General features: G+C 33.8%; 1 protein-coding gene across 2 annotated transcripts in view; it reads left to right on the forward strand.

Moving 5' to 3' along the window:
• Positions 1-17092, forward strand: part of Msrb3 (methionine sulfoxide reductase B3) — a 124296-nt gene that overhangs the window by 97427 nt on the left and 9777 nt on the right. The gene's annotated exons all lie outside the window — the stretch shown is intronic.

The following is a 17092-nucleotide window of genomic DNA, read 5'->3' on the forward strand; positions in this document are numbered from 1 at the left end:
AAATTATCTTTCAAATAAAAAATTCTCAAAAATTTTTAAATTTTGTTTTCTCATGGAACATTGGAAATTATATTTTGTACTGTATTTGGCCACAAATAAAATTAGACTACATTTTTAAAAATAGAGATTTTTTTTATAGACTGTATTTTTTACAATCAGTAAAATTTGGAATAAATATCTAACTGTGGGATACAATGAACATTATACTTGATAAAACATTTACAATCTTGCATGATTTTATTATTAAAAGAAAACATGAAAAATAAGACAGCTTTATTAAAAAAATTAATAAAAATGATATAATGATAGAATAAAGATAAAAGCTGAAAATAGTAAAATAGAAAACCAAACAATAATGGAAAGAGAAAAGTGAATCTGAAGTTGGTTCCTATGAAAATTTTAAAAAAGATTAAATCATAATGGATCTGAGGAAAAAGAAAAATTCTAAAGCAGAAATATTTATGCAAAAGAAAAACAGGTAGATATGTGTCTTTCTTGAAGTAAAAACATTTTATAAAACCACAAAATCAAATTATATTGGCCTTAAAATGGATAAATCAATCAAGAGAACAAACTAGAGAAAATATAAACATAAGCAGCATAAATGAAAAGTTATAAACATGGTATTTCAACTGAGTTATGAGTGGATTTTTATTTTATTTTTTTGATACCGGGGATTGAACTTGGGTCCTTGGGCTTGCAAGGCAGGCCACTGAACTGTTTAGCTAAATCCCCGGCCCCATGAGTGGATTTTTAAAATTGATTTTATTGGTGCATTTAAGGTATACAGTACAATGACATTCATTGTTGGAAATTTGTACCTTTACATAATCAATCTTGGTTCTTTTTTTTTTCCCCCTCATTCCCCTATCCTACCTTCAACCTCTCCCTCCCTCCCTGTCTACACTGTTCCCATTTTTTTTCAATTTCTCATGTTAATTTCATTTCCCTCTTTTCTTTCCTCTACCCCTCCCATTTCCCCTTTCCCTTTGTCCCTTTTCTTCGTATTTCACATTATTTATTATACCTTTTATTCTTATTTACACTTTCAGTTTCTCACTCTGGAGAAACTTTGGTATTTACTCGTGTATCCTATTTATTTCACTTAAGAATATCACCTCAATGTGCATCCATTTAGCTATAAACGTCTTTAGATTCTCATTCTTTATGGCTGAATAGTACTCCATTTTATTTTTAACAAAACACATTTTCTTTATCTAATCTCCCACTGATGGGCAATTGGGTTGCTTCCAAATTTTAGCTATTACAAATTGTGCTGCTATGAACATGGGTGCACATATATCACTGTGGTATGATTCTTTTAATTCTTTGGGGAAGATACCCAGAAGGGGAACAGCTTGGTCAGATGGGACTTCCAATCCTAGTTCTGTGAGGTTATTATAATTTAGATCTGAAATGTTCCCCAAAGGACCATAAAGTAAAGGATTGGTCACCAGCTTGTGGCACTGTTGGGAAGTGGTGGAACTTTTTAAGAGGTGGGGCCTAGTGAAAGGCAATTAGGTCACTGGTGACATGCCCTTAGAGGGGGTATTGAGACATAGGTCTTTTCCTGTCTCTCTTTGCTTCCTAGTCACTGACAGACATCCTCTTCCACACTTGGAATGTGTGATGTACTGTGCCACTACAGGTCCACAGTGAAAGGGCCAAGCCAGTTTGCCAGAAACTTCTGAAACTGTGACCCTTAGAATTACTGCAGGCATTTTGTCACGGTAACGGAAAGAAAGCTGACTAATATAGACAATTTAAAATTTGTTCATGGCCCAAATTCTCTTAAATTTAGAAGAAAGTAAAATTGAAATATTTTATCAAGTGCTTAAAGTCCAGATGAATTAAGATCTAAATGTAAAACAAAACAAAATTCCAGCATAAAAATGTAGGATGCTATGTGTATAATTAGGGGGCAGAAAGCTCTTTTCAACCAAGATTGACAGTCAAAAAGTAGAGAAGAAAGGGATTAACATTTTAAAAACTTATGAATAAAGTCAAATGCAGAAACAATAAATAGGTAAAAGTAATTATAATGCAAAGGCAATGAATTAATATTTATAGTAAATAAACAACTGTTATCAATTGAGAAGAAAACTACAACAAATAATACAATGAGTAAAGGGGAAAAGAATACGAAGATACAAATGTCAGAAGAAGAAACTTACATAGCCAAGAAACACTGAGAACTACCTATTTTATAAGTAGTCAGTTAAATGCACACTATGTTTAAATGAGTTACTGTCAATGATTTACTGTCAATAATTTACTGGAAAGTTTTAAAAACTGGAACATATTGTTGATGAGGGTCTGAGGAAATGGATATTGCTCCTTGGTCTAGAAAATTTTTTTAAAAGATGTATCCAATAGGGAGGGAAATTCCAGGGCTGGAGATTTAGCTCAGTGGTTCCACCGCCTGCCTCACAAGTGCAAGGTCCTGAGTTTGATGCCTGGTACCAAAAAAAAAAGGGCGGGGGGAGTGGTGGTGGTGAAGGGAGGGCAGGGGTAAGGGTAAAAAATGAGAACCAAGACCTGTCATGTAAAGGTATAAGATCCCAATGATGAATGTGACTGTACTATATACCTAAATTGTACCAATAAACTCAATGAAAAAATTTTTTTTAAAAAACTAGAAAAATGTACAATAAGCAGAATACAAAAAAATAAAATAAAAGGAGAGAAATCCCACCAGGTATTAGCACCTTTCTGCTAGGATGTTATTGCAATATCTATTTAGCTTTCCTGTGTTAGGGCACAATAAAAGTGATGCCCATATAAGGAGGAGAGGTTTAATTTGGCTTCAGAGAATTTAGTCCATGATGGCTATCTCCAAGGGAGAAACAGCAAGGCAGAAGGGCATAGGGGAGCAAAGATGTTCATTTCATGGTGGGCTGGAAGCAGAGCAGGGGAACAGTGCCAGCTTGGAAGGAGTGAGGGACATATCTAATACCCTAAGTCCTGCCTCCATGACCCCCCACTGACACACACAGAAATGTACTTCACTATTTCCCTTTGTGTCTCCCAAGCCCATCAAGTTGTCACAAGTAAGCTTAACCACCACACAGTAAGTTTCATAAAGAAAAAAACAATAGAAACCAAAGTCATTCCTGTCATTTGGCAGGTGGTTGCACAGTGGATTATTATACAGCTCATAGAACATTTAGGTTAAGCAGAAGCTTATAATTTTGTATGGCTATAACAACAAGGACAAAATTTCACTAGAACCCTTATTAAGTTGTTAGCAAAAGTTTCCTATGTGATGGGGAAAGGAGCCAAGAAAAAAAAATGGTGGAAAAAGTTATATGCAAAGAATATAGAATATATTCACATTAGTGCTTTGTAGATGGTTAATAAATGTATGTGTGACCTTTTAAAAAAGCAACAAAGGCTTAGCAATACAGCATTTAAAAATAATAACATTAAGATAACTTTGAAAGCCAAAAACCAAAGTTAATCAATACCAGAAGCTGAGCAAAAAGTTGAAATTAATTGAGAGGTAAAATTATTTGTGTGAAAGAAACATTACAAATAAAAATGGACAAAAATAAAAATGGTTAAAGATCAAAGAGCTATTGAATTGGCTCTGGGTTTACCCCTTAAGTCAAGGAAAATGATTTTTGAAATCTTTTTATAGAGCACCAGACCTTGGTAAAATTTCCCCCAAGGAAGCTTTTCAATATAGTAAGTGTAATAAAGTTTATTCTTAAATAGTTTTTAGGACCATGATTTTAGCCTTTATTTAATAATATGTGACTGAGACTGTTGCAATATTCCACAGTTATAGACGATCACACATGTATGTATATGCTATAGTAGTGCTGTAGTGTTTTATGTTTATGGATACTGACCAAGCCTTCCCAAATTTTATGCTAATCAAACTTAAAACAATCATAGAAATTTCATAGATGTTTATAATATACTGTCAAGAGAGAATAATCCATGACATACTGTAGTCTAGTAACATGAGGAATGATAAATGTTTAAGAGATGACCATCATCAAAAGTATCTGAAATTGTGCTGGAATTGTAGATCAATAGTAGAATGCTTATCTAGCATGAGCAAGGCCCTGGGTTCAATTCCTGCCCAGCATACATTTATTATAATGCATATATTTATTGTAATATTGTTTGCATATTTTTGTTAGTATTTTCTTCAGCTGTAATTTGCTTACTTGTTCAACAAGCATATATTAGTACTAAGGAGCCACACCTTGCACCTGTTAATCATTTACAGTTCAGTGGGGTAGGATTTAAATATTAGTGCATATCCCACAGAATAGTATGTCATCCTGTATGTTGTAGAATATATTTTGTTTTTGTTTTGTTTAGTTTTGTTTTTTTGGTACTAGGGATCGAACTTGGGACCTTGCGCTTGCAAGGCAGGCGGTGGAACCACTGAGCTAAATTCCCAGCCTGTAGAATATAATATATATGTATTGGAACTTTATGTAATTTCACTCTTTAGCCATGGAGGTCCAGTACTACATTAAATTATCTGTACAGCGCCATAGCATTTAGCTGAATTTATCCCTCTGAATTTCAAATCTCAAAACTTGATGACATCTAACTTTTAATGCATTAAATTTGTCAATGGTCAGAAGTGAAACCACGGAAATTTTGAAGCTTAAAGGGTCACTTGTATCTATGGGTCTTGTTGAAAGACCTTGTTTTTATAGACTTTGTTTCAGTCTTTAAAATACTCAAAGAGCTGTTAATAAGGGATATGAAGTGAGCTGCCTTCACTGAGGTCCTTTAAAATGTAGGCAGGCATTTGGGGCTGGAAGAAGACTCATCCGGTGCCAAAATCATCAAAACTTAATGTTAGTAATTCACCTGGAGATTCTATAACTAATTCTATTACATTATAAAGACTTGTATATGTGTATTTTAAAACCACAACAATTAGTATCTTTAAATTCCAGGTTCCCAGGTAATAGCAATGTGTATAGACCACTCATTCAACCAAAATATATTGAATGTGGGGCACTCTTTTTAGGAGGTTGGAATCCACTGGGAGCAAAGTAATTGTCTGTACCATCATACAGCTTACATTCTAGTTGAGGAAATGCAGACAGGAGAAAAAAATCACGATAAACAATTAGGTATAGTATAATGGAAAGTGATAACTATATGAAAACATAGGGCAGAGTAATGTGGAATTGTATGTTTGCAAAATTTCCTTAAAGTATTTTATTTTATTATTTTTGGTACCAGGGATTGAACTTGGGACCTTGCCGCTCGCATGGCAGGTGGCAGCACCATTGAGCTAAATCCCCAGCTCCTTAAAGTATTTTAAAAAGAAGGGATAAGTAATCAGATATACCTTGGTTTGATGTTGGTTGCTCCATGCATTTTTGATGTAATCTGTTAATTTTTTTTATATATTAGAGAATGTATAGTGTTTTGATAAATTGCTTTGGTTTTGCCATGTCTACAGCAAAGACAAAATTTCTTTAGCTGCATAAACAACTCTAAACAATTATTTTGTTCTAAAAATTTGTTCTTAATAGCTTTTCTGATAAATCTGTTTCAAAGTATTTTCTCACGATGAGCTTTCAGAACTTTAAAGTATAGCAGGTAAACTAAGTTTTGAGAAAGGTGATGTAGACTAGTGATGGATCATAGAAGATTATGAAAATAAGAGAATAGTTTATGTGAGATTCTAGCACTTAAAAGCATATTATACAGTGAAGATCTAAAATCTGCTCAGAAGTTTAGACAGACTCGAGTTAGAAAATGTCAAGAGAAAAAAGGGAAAAGAAAAAAATGTGAGAGAATGAAAATAAAGTGTTTGTAGATGGGGAGGGGAGGAAGGGGTGAAGGGAGGGCAGAGGTAAGGGAAAAAACTGAGAATCAAGACTTGTCATGTAGAGGTACAAGATCCCAACAATGTATGTAACTGTACTGTATCCCTAATTGTACCAAAAAACTCAATTAAAGCTGAAAAAAAAAAGAGAAAATGTCAAGAGAAAATTTACATTAAGTGAAGGATTTAATTGCCTCTTAGAAGAGGTAATCTTATATTTTCATCGGGTGTAGATGTTTAGAAAGGGAATTATTCTGAAATTTTTGATAGATACCCAACTAAGGATTGTAAATAGTAGTTTTTTGTTTTGTTTTGTTTTGTTTGTACCGGCTATCGAATTTGGGACCTTGCGCTTGTGAGACAGACAGCGGAACCACTGAGCTAAATCCCCAGCCCTGTAAATAGTAGTTTGATGCTCCCAAGTGATGTCTCCTGGTAAATAGACCTAATTCAGGATGCACATAAATGGAATATTATTTTATTTTTAATCTGTATTGCATGTATTGCATGTATTACATGTTGTTATGAATATAATCTGTATTTCTTTGAATATTCCTGTCCTGTGTCTCTCCTGATATTTATAAGGTCAGTTAAGCACACTAATTAAACTTTACTAGGCAAGCAAACCAAATTGCCATCTTCCTGTCTGATGTAGCTAACAGATTCTAAGCAAATTCAATATTCTTTGTTAACCTTCCTAATGGATGTCTCATTGGACTGAAGAGCTTTTGAAAACAAAATAAAATAATCATCTAAAGTTGAATTGTTTGGATCAAGGTTACTAGGTCGACACTAAATTTAAAACCAGTTTGAAAGACATTTTTTGATAGCACTTAGAAATTATGGCTAAGGGTCAGCCTGTTCCATCTGATGCTGCTCAGATCCTTTGATGCTAAAGTTCTACAAGTGACTTGTGTGTAAGATATATTTTTAAAAACATTAACTGTGATTTAAAGTGGCAAGAGACAGTACCCAGGCTGGGGAAAATAAAGTCTTCCTTTCCATTTTTTTTGATCGAAATGGTTTGAGTTCAGTAATTTTTATTAAACCTGAAAAAATATTATTAATATCTGCTTCTACAAAGGGAAATATGGAAGCTGGCCCCTGTCAATTCCTCCTTCGGAGTTTCTGAGATATTTTGAGGTTGAAAGAAAACCATGGATAAAATTCATACTGATTAGAAATCTTGTGTGTTTGGAACCATTTAAGAATGATGTGCAGGACTCAAAGGAATTAATAAAGTGTGCTGCAGAACCAGCTATATTATTAATTTCCAAAGAGAATTGATACCACATATTCACACTGCCAAAGGCCACCTTGGTGCTCTTTTTAAAAATTTTTTTTCTCACTGAGTTTATTGGTACATTTTAGGTATACAGTATAGTTATATTCATCATTGGGATCTTGTACCTTTACATGACAGGTCTTGGTTCTCATTTTTTTCCCCTTACCCCTCCCCTCCCATCACCCCCTCCACTCCTCCCCATTTACAAATACATTATTTCCATTTTTTCATCTTCTCATATTTTTTTTCTTTTCCCTTATTACCTCTCCCCTACTCTTCCCACTTCCCCTACACCTTTAGCCCTTTTCTTCCTATTTCACATTGTCAGTTATATCATTAGGATCTTATGTACCATTACAGGTTTTCACACCAGAGAAACTATTCAGTATTTTTACATATGTGACTTATTTATTTCACTTAGGAATATATCCTCAATATGTATATATATATATGTAATATGTATATAGGAATAGAAAATTCCTATGAATGACTCTAATTTCTCATTCTTTATGGCTGAGTAGTATTCCATTTTATAGAAAAACCACATCTTCTTTATCTAGTTTCCAACTGATGGGCAATTGGGCTGTTTCCAAGTTGTAGCTATTTCATACTGTGCTGCTATAAACATTGGTGCACATATATCACTGTGATATGATTCTTTTCATTCTTTTGGAAAGATACCCAGCAGAGGGGTGGCTGGGTCAAATGGAACCTCTAGTCCCAGCTCTTTGAGGTATTTCCATGTTGATTTCCATAGTGGTTGCACCAGCCTGCACTCCCACCAACAATGGAGAAGGGTTCCTTTCTCCCCACAACCCTGACAACATTTGTTATTGGTTGATTTCTTGATAGCAGCCATTGTTTGTGGGGTGAGGTGGAATCTCAGTGTTGTTTTCATCTGCATCTCTCGAATGACCAGTAATTGACAGTCTTTCATCATTCAGTCCTTAAATAGACTCAAACATCTAAAATGATTATGGGTGACCTGATTTCTATATTTGAAATTGTCAATGAACATTTTTGAAGAAATGCACTGTTTTTCACAAGCAAGAAATTAGTCTATATAAAGTTGTTATTTGTTAAAAAATTACATAGAGTAGAATAGTCGAAAGTATTTGCCTATTTTAAAAATTTTTTAGCCAGGCATAATGGTGCACACCTATAATCCCAGCACTTGTGAGGCTGAGGCAGGAGGATCGCTGTGAGTTCAAGACCAGACTGGGCTACATAGTGAGTTCCAGGTCAGTCTCAACTACATAGTGTCTTAAAAAAAAATTTTTTTTTTTTAGTTGCCCCAGTGATAGGCATATCCAAAAAGAGAGTAGCTTCAGTCCTTGATGAGAGACCTCTTCTGCCTCTAGATGGCCATCATCTTTTTTTTTCCTTTAATTTTTTCATTATGGTGAAACCCATGTAACATAATTATGTTATTGAAATTTTTAAATATAAAGTTCAGTGTCATGAAAAAAAATGCTGCTATGCATCCATCACTCCATCACCCCTTAAATTCTCCTCATCTTGTAAAATCAAATCTCTGTACCCATTAAACAAAAGAACCCTTTAACCTTTCCCCAGCCTCTGGTAACTGCCAGTTTTTCTGTGATTTTTTTTTTTTTTTACTACTCTTAAGTGGAAAGTTATCATTTTTTAATTAAATTGAATTTTGTTGTTAAATTAAGAAATAGATCATATTTTCTTAACTCAAAGAAATATTTCAGTGAACTAGGTATTGAGGATATATTAGTACAATTGTGGTCTTATGGTGCTTAGTGAAAGAAGCAAATATTAATTTTAAACTATATGTATAAATTAGTAATTACAAATCAGGCAATATGACTTGGGGTATAAATACTTGGTAGTGTGAATGTTTGACCTGAGTACCTAACCTGGAATCAAAGTTCTGTATTCATTTCTGTAGCTGTACTGTACCTTCTTTGTGTCAAAAAGAAAAATGCATTATAATGATCATTTATAGCATTATACCCATCACTTTTAGTTTATTAGTTTATTATTTAGTGTATTAGTTTATTAGACCACAAGAAAGGAACAACAACTTAAAAATACACTATAAATTATTAAAATTTTTCTTTTAATCTTTCTTCACATATAACTTCTATTCAACATGATTAGGAGCACTTGAGTGATGCTTAAGATTTTTGCATGTGTGTGTATTTTTATATCATGCAGATATTCCAGGAAAGCAATATTGTAACTTTTAAAGAAGTTTGAAAAACAGAGAAATGTGAGGTAAATGGGAGCAACACGTAGAATCCAAACATCTTAACACAAACACCATTCTGTTCCTCTCTATCCATCAACCTATTTCACATTCCTGCCCTGCCAACGTTATGAGTAGTAGCCTTTATTTACTCTTTTTCTCTTCACTATGCTTTTCAACCTAACTCTAATTGTTGGATTTATCAGTGTCCTTTCAGAGTTTATGTAACTTCTTTTTCTATAGATTATGGCACTACCCTGTGCCCTCAGACCTTAAACATTTTTGTCAGTGGACTGCCCTTGTCCCTTATCTTGTTTCTTGAAATTCTCTTTTTTATTTTCTTCCACTACTCACTGCTCTGCCCAACATCTGTCTGGTTAACCTCTCCCCTTATATTCACCTCCATATATCCTTATCCATAACCTTGCTTTATGTTCTGAAAACTTTCACATCTGTATCTCTAGCTCTGTTCTCATTTCTAAGCCTACGTATGACTCTACCCCCAGGTAATAAAAATAATTTTATTATTTTCCCTATAAAAATATGCATGTAATATGATATAGCTAATCATATAAGCTTGACTAGTAGTAAGTTTTTGATACTTTCCTTCTCTTTCATTGCTCTATATGTGCACAGTCACCAAAATTAATGTATTCCAACTTTTCAGCTGTATTTATGCACAGTTCTATCCAGTATGTATCTATCAATTCTATTCCAGTATGTAGTCTTCCATCTGATATACTTGCTTCATGCTCCTCTTACGCCTCACCATGAAGCCCGCTTCTGGAAACATCTTCCTAATACACATATAATCACATCAATGATCTATTCAAAGACTTCAACTGGACCCCCAGTCATCCTGTTATCAAAAATGCCCTGGCAACAGTGTCACCCCCATTTAGACCTTCTGATTTTCTTGACAATAAGAGGAAAAAGCAAAGTAACTAATGACCAAAGTAAAATTAATGCTTGAATAGTACATTGCACTTGAATTTTATTAGCGTTTCTTATTTTTATATAGTTTACAATTATAGATCTATGCTAATTTTATTTATCTTCTAACCTCCCTAATTTTTAAGACATGGGTGCTAAATATCATTTTTATTTAAGGTACAAGTTAATAAAGCTGGATGCAGCATGGGGGAGTGTTGCTAAAACCAGTGATTTTCTTTTTATCATAATTTTGCTAATCCCTTTGTCTTGACTGAAATATTTGCCTCTTGAGATAATTGCCTATTTCCACTAATGAAATCATGCCATCCACATAAAAGGGATATTTGCCTTCATATTTGCAATGGCAGCAAGGCAGAAATAAAATAAATTCTAAAATAGTATTAAGCAATCAAATCTAAAGTTGAAAACGAAAATGCTTAAGAAATTTTTTTCCACTGGTTGAGTGAGACTATCCTGACCTGCTGATTGTAACTCAAATAGTTTTGCAAATGTCATGAATGTGTTAACCTCATACAGTTCCCCCATAATCAGTTTTAGTCATAGTTAAATCTGAGCCAGTTAAAGCTGCTAAATTTTACATTGATTTTAATATTCTCATCAGTGAAGTAAAAAATAATATAAATGTGGTTAGTAGAAAAATTACGACCTTAAAATCTGTCATATATATATATTAGATCAAAACTAAAACCATTTATTTTTTCTAAATTTCAGCTTCTTGTTCAAGGTGATAAACTAAGCAGATAAGTTTATTTCCCCTGCCTCCCAGAGACCCATTTAAAATGAGAGTCAGAAAAAGAAGAGTAAAGGAAAGAAAAAGGACCCATTGCAAAGAGAACTGGATTAGGATAAGGGGTGGTGAGCAGACAAGGACCTTTAAACAATTTTTCCAAGAAAAAAAAATGGAAGTACATTAATGGATGTGATTTGAGAAAAGCTACATTCCAGTCGATTAGAGAAAGCTACAGCCCATTGTACATCCAAGAGTTTTCACAGAGATGCCCAGTAGAATTACAAAGAAGCTCGGAGCTCAGGGTTAGTAAAAGCAAACTAGAGGGCTGACAAAAAAATGCCTAACTGAAAGTATGAAGAATAGGTAGACAAGTTTTATTTACATCTTCTTCATGTTCTTATTTACAATGGCAGCTCATCAATTGTCTGCAAGTAAAAAATCTAGAAAGACTGCTTTCTTAAGATATTAACAATTTGCTTGAGAAAATTGGGCTGCTATTGAAGTGTGGTACTGCAGAGTAAACTATTCCCCTTTCAGGTATTTAGGGAACATTCATCTCCAAGCAAGCAGTGACAATGTTCTCAGAGCTCCCAGATAGCTTTTCTATCTACAGACAAGCCTTGATAAGGAGGAAAATTCTTATTATACCTGACAGCAGAAGAAACCTACACCAGACAGGTAGGATAACTGACCCAGGCCTCTATTCTTAAATGGGACTGTACAGCAAGGGTCACTAGAGATATAAGAAAGAAATCCCTGCTTGAAAAAAAAAAAAAAAAAAAAAAAAAAAAAAAGACAAGGAGAGCAATTTCCCCAGAGGAAGCAGAGGTATTTTGGAGAATAGTAGAAAATGTAAAATAAAATAAACATCTCTAATCTAATTCATGTTCTCAGTAGTATTTTAAAAGACATTTCATTTACAAAATAAGAAAACCATACTGTTTTGAAAAAGAGAGAGACCAAGATAACATGAAAAAAAAAAAATCATCAAAAGATGCCTGTGGGCCAAGGGGATCTAGCTCGGTGGTGCCACCACCTGCCTCTCAAGTGCAAGAGTAAATAAGGTTCAAATTGTATAATTGATAATGTAAAATAGGATGAAAAGGGCTAAAGGTGTAGGGGAAGTGGGAAGGGTAGGGAAAAGGAAAGAAGGGAAAAGAAAAAATATGAGAAAAGGGAAAAAATGGAAACAAAGTCTTTGTAAAAAGGGAAGGGTGGAGGGGGTGAAGAGAGGGCAGGGGTATGGGGAAAAAATGAGAACCAAGAGCTGTTATGTAAAGGTATAAGAAAGATCCCAATGATGAGTGTAACTGTACTATATATCTAAAAAGTACCAGTAAACTCAATGGGGGAAAAAAAAGGAGCCTGAGTTCGATTCCTGATACATAGAAAAAAAAAAAAAGAGACCTGCAATACAATACTGTATAAATAAAAATTTAAACAATAAAACATTGCATATTTTTATGGGTACAGACATGTAGAAAATTAGAGCAAGTGTGGAAATGGTACATAAATAATACAGTTATCTTTGGTAAATCCAAAGGTATGTGAGTAGGGAGAATATTGGAGTCATATCTGGCTATAATTAGAACATTTTTCTTTGTCAGAGAAAGAGAAAATATAAGAAACAAATATAGAAAATTTTATTACCTGTTAAATCTAGGTAGTTAATATATTAAATCATGGATACATATTATATTAGCCTGTATTTTTGCATATTGAAATGTTTATAAATAAAAATTCAAAAGTTAAAATCCTGGGTTATAGAAAATTTTTGTGCATTGTGTAATAGTCATGACCCAAAAAGAAATGTGGCATACATTTTTTTCATTGAGTTTATTGGTACATTTTAGGTATACAGTACAGTTATATTCATCATTGGGATCTTGTACCTTTACATGACAGGTCTTGGTTCTCATTTTTTCCCCTTACCCCTGCCATCCCTTTATCCACTCCTCCCTTCCCTATTTACAAATACTGTATTTCCATTTTTTCATTTTCTCATATTTTTTCTTTTCCCTTATTTCCTTTCCCATACCCTTCCCACTTTCCCTACACCTTTAGCCATTTTCTTCCTATTTCATTGTTAATTTTACCATTAGGATCTTATGTACAATTATAGCTTTTCACACCAGAGAAAGTATTCAATATTTACACGTGTAACTTATTTATTTCACTAAAGAGTATATCCTCAATATTCATCCATTTTCCTGTGAATGACTCTAATTTCTCATTCTTTATGGCTGAGTAATATTCCATTTTATAGAAAAACCACATCTTAATAGTGACACAATGAAAAAAAATTTTTTTGCTTCAGGCAGCATGTTATTATAACAATTGAATTGTGGAGAAAGAAATACTATCCTAACTCTTTAGCTCTGCACTTAGCAGCAGGTACATTGCATAATAAATCAAATGTTATTTATTTGTTTTCTGTTTTTAGAATCTATAGAAAAGCACAGAACCCTTAATTATGCTTGATACTGGAATGGGGCAGAAAAAAGTAGAGGAGGCTAGGGTTACTTAAGTAATTTCTTGGTTGTTTTTGTTTTTTCTGGTGCTAGGGATCAGTGCCTTTTCATTGAGCTACATCTCCAGCCTTTAAAATTTTTCTTTTTTATTTTGAAAGAAGGTCTCACTAAGTCACTAAGTTGGACTCAAACTTGAGATCTTCCTGCCTCAACTTCCCAGAGAACTGGGTTCACAAAGGCAGTTTTATAGTGTGTGTGTCCAGCCATATTGTCTCAATCTACAAGATATTTATGTATTTGTTCATTGTTCATGAGTCATGTTTTGGAACGCCTTTTATGTAGCAAGCCCTATTTTGAGTCTACCTAAACAGTCTTGCCAATTTGACCTTGAATTCTGAGCTCATGTAATCCTGTCATGCGGGTATTAGTTTAGGTAGTTGAAAATACATTGATAACTATAACAAATTCCCTTTTAAAATTGATCTTACATTCTAGTTTGGGAAGCAGACATTACTAAATGAGGTTTGAAAAAAATCTAAAATAATATAAGTATCAAGGCTTGGAAAGGGGAATATAAGTGTAGGTGTGAATACTAAGTATCCCTTTTTCATAAAAAGAAATCGATTTATAATGTCTAAAATAGCATTGTCTTATGGTAGGGATGTTCTATGTCTATGGATTTTGTGGTGGAAATGTTTTTTGTGTGCATCTGTGCTGTCTAATATAGCAGCCGTTATCTACATATGACTGATGAAAATGTGAAATGTGGCTCTTGTGACTAAGGAACTGTAATCTAGTTTAGGTTTTGATTGTGATATGTGGAAAATAACTGCTGTATTGGATAGCATAGGTTTAAAATAAATCAAGAGATAGCATAAGCACATTTTTTAAAAGAATTAAATGGAAAACCTATTGATCATAGTTGTCTATGGGTAGGTAAAGAATTGAAAGGGAAAATTTCATTAGGAGCCATCTTGCACTGTTTGATTTTCTACTGCATGCGTATATTTGGTTAATTACTACTTAAACTTTTGAAGACTATATTGCAACCAAATAGGTCTTTGAAGGAGAGCCGAGAATCATCCTTTTTAAAGTGAAATAAAAATTATACTTGAAATGTCAATTCAAATGAGTAATTCTCCAAAAATCAGGGATCTAAGCTTCAAATAATTCTTGTCAGCAAGGGGGCCTTCATAGAGAGTTGCATTATTTGTTTTGAGGTAGCAAATAAGGTAAATTATGGTCAGTGAGGTGAATAGATTCTAGCTACAGAAAAAGTCAAAGTTACAAATTTTTAAATATGTCTCTAGAATTACAGAGCTGTGAGAACTAGTGCACACTAAAAAATATGGATCTCCACCTTGTTTAATCAAAGCTATCAAATAAATAAATCATCATTAGTAAGCCATTGCCCAGGCCCACGTAAGTCTTCAAATTTATTTTACATTTGAAGATTACAAAATATTGTAATTATCTTTCAATACAATAGATTTTTGTTCATCAGTAGTTTCTGCTTTGTTCTATTCACTAGCCATGTAGCTAACTTACTGAAGTTTCTAATTTTTATTAATAGATAAGGGAAAACTGTAGGGGAATTGGCAGCTATATATCAATCTTCATTAAATTAAGATTAGAGGAATGAGGGCTATACTTTCTAGACATGGATCAGACAGATTGATTTCAGCTTATTACTCATTTCCAATTTGAAAAAAATGTTTTAAACATTTTTGAAAGGAAGAAGGAATAGGTACAGTTAGGGAGATGATAAAGTTTTTCTTAAGAAGCAGTTTGAACAAAATCTATAAATTGTGTCAACAGAGCTCTATTTTGGTGAGCCATGTCACTATTCAAGTATAGAGTCGAGTGGGCTCAGAGCTACATTATGGATGGGTAAGGGTAGAATAATCCTTTTTCCTGCAATCTTTAAAAAAATCCATTGTAGTGTAGATATCAGCAAGCACCAAGGAACTACTCCTCATAATCTGGAACACTTGCTCTTATGTTAGAGGTGCAACTGAGCATGTCCTGGATTTACTTCACATTATAGAAGAAATACTGAGTTACAACTGCAGATTGATGTAGCCTGATGGTTGAATAAAACTGAAGCAAACAGGTCAACTGCAGTTGTAGTAGCTGTTTTTATTTACTCTCTAGAGATGGGGGTTCCTTGAGGGGAGAACATATTTATTGAAAACAAGATATTCTTGATACTAGTATACTAATATCTAAAATGTATAGTTTATCATCTTTGAAATGAAATGATAACAGGCCTAAATCCAGCTCCACCGTATAGAAACTTAGGGATGTATTGGGGATGGGGTGAGCCCACTCTGTTTCTACAGGTTTTCACTACTTTTAAAAAGTACGTGGAATATATCCAAAACAAATAATGTTTTGTTACATGAGAAGACCAAAAGGAAAAGCCTACAGAAAGGAGGATGGATGATCTTTCTTTAATGTCAAAACTGACATAAACACACTCCCCTCCCCCAATCTTTTCCTCAAGATAATTTTCTCAACAAAACGCAGATTGCTTCAGTCTTTGCCTATCACTCTTTGAAGCACTGTCCTTATTATTAGCAGTGGGGGCAGGGTTTCCTTTGAGGATTTTTACAGCAGTGAAGAGTTCCTCCTTTAAATACTTTCACATGATGGGGGAATTCCACTTTCAAAGTGCTGTCATCCTTGTGGCTTCTCTACCATAAGATATTTTATTCTTGGATGAAGGTCCTTCTTAGCTTGATTGTCATTAAGGACTTCCTTTCTGATGGATTCTCTTATCATAGAGATTCATTTTTTTTTCTGAAAGATTTAGTAAAGCAGTTAAGTAGTGTTCTTTGTTAACCTTAGAGTTGGGTGACATAAAATAATGGAGAAAAATGTGTTTTCTTGAGAATATTAATGAGTCTCAGCATAATAAGCTTTATGAGATGTTAAGAGTCTAGAAGGTTAAGGTTTTTCAGGTGGTTTGTAGCAGTCGTGAGCTCAAATTTTGAAAACTAGATTTTTTTCCACCTTGCAAAGGGACACTGAATTTGGGGGAATTTTGACATGTCTTTATTAATGTTTAGTTTTAGTTTTTTTTCAGTGTCTCTCCCAACACTGAAGTAGTTATTGAACATAAAACCTGTCTATACACTCACAAATTTGTACAAAAGCATATGCCTGGACTCCAGCACTCTGGGAGGCTGAGAGGGGAGTACTGCAAATTTGAATCTACTCTGGGCAACTTACCCAGACCTTGTCTCAAAAATAAAAAATACAAAAGGGCTGGGAATGTAGCTCATCCTGGGGGTTCAGTCCCCAGTACTGAGTTCAGTTCCTAGTACTTCCAAAAGAGAAAAACAAATGTGCCAATCTGATGGCCCACTTTTTGATGGGTTTCTTAAATTATAAATTTATTTTTTTAATGATTAGAATAAATGAAAATGGGAACAAGATGCTATTTGAGGGGAAGAGCTGAAGAATGCTGCTCCTTGGCTTTTTCCTAGGAAGTGAGCAATCCTCTTCCCACAAAATATGAGCTGTGTTTCAGATAAATCTGTTCCAAGGAATTAGCTTATGATGTAAACGATAGGATATTCGTCTTCTTATATTTTAATCATCCAAACAACATACTGAA

The sequence above is a fragment of the Fukomys damarensis genome, unplaced genomic scaffold (assembly GCF_012274545.1).
Source record: "Fukomys damarensis isolate Sample0158 unplaced genomic scaffold, DMR_v1.0_HiC HiC_scaffold_15, whole genome shotgun sequence".
Lineage (NCBI taxonomy): Eukaryota > Metazoa > Chordata > Mammalia > Rodentia > Bathyergidae > Fukomys > Fukomys damarensis.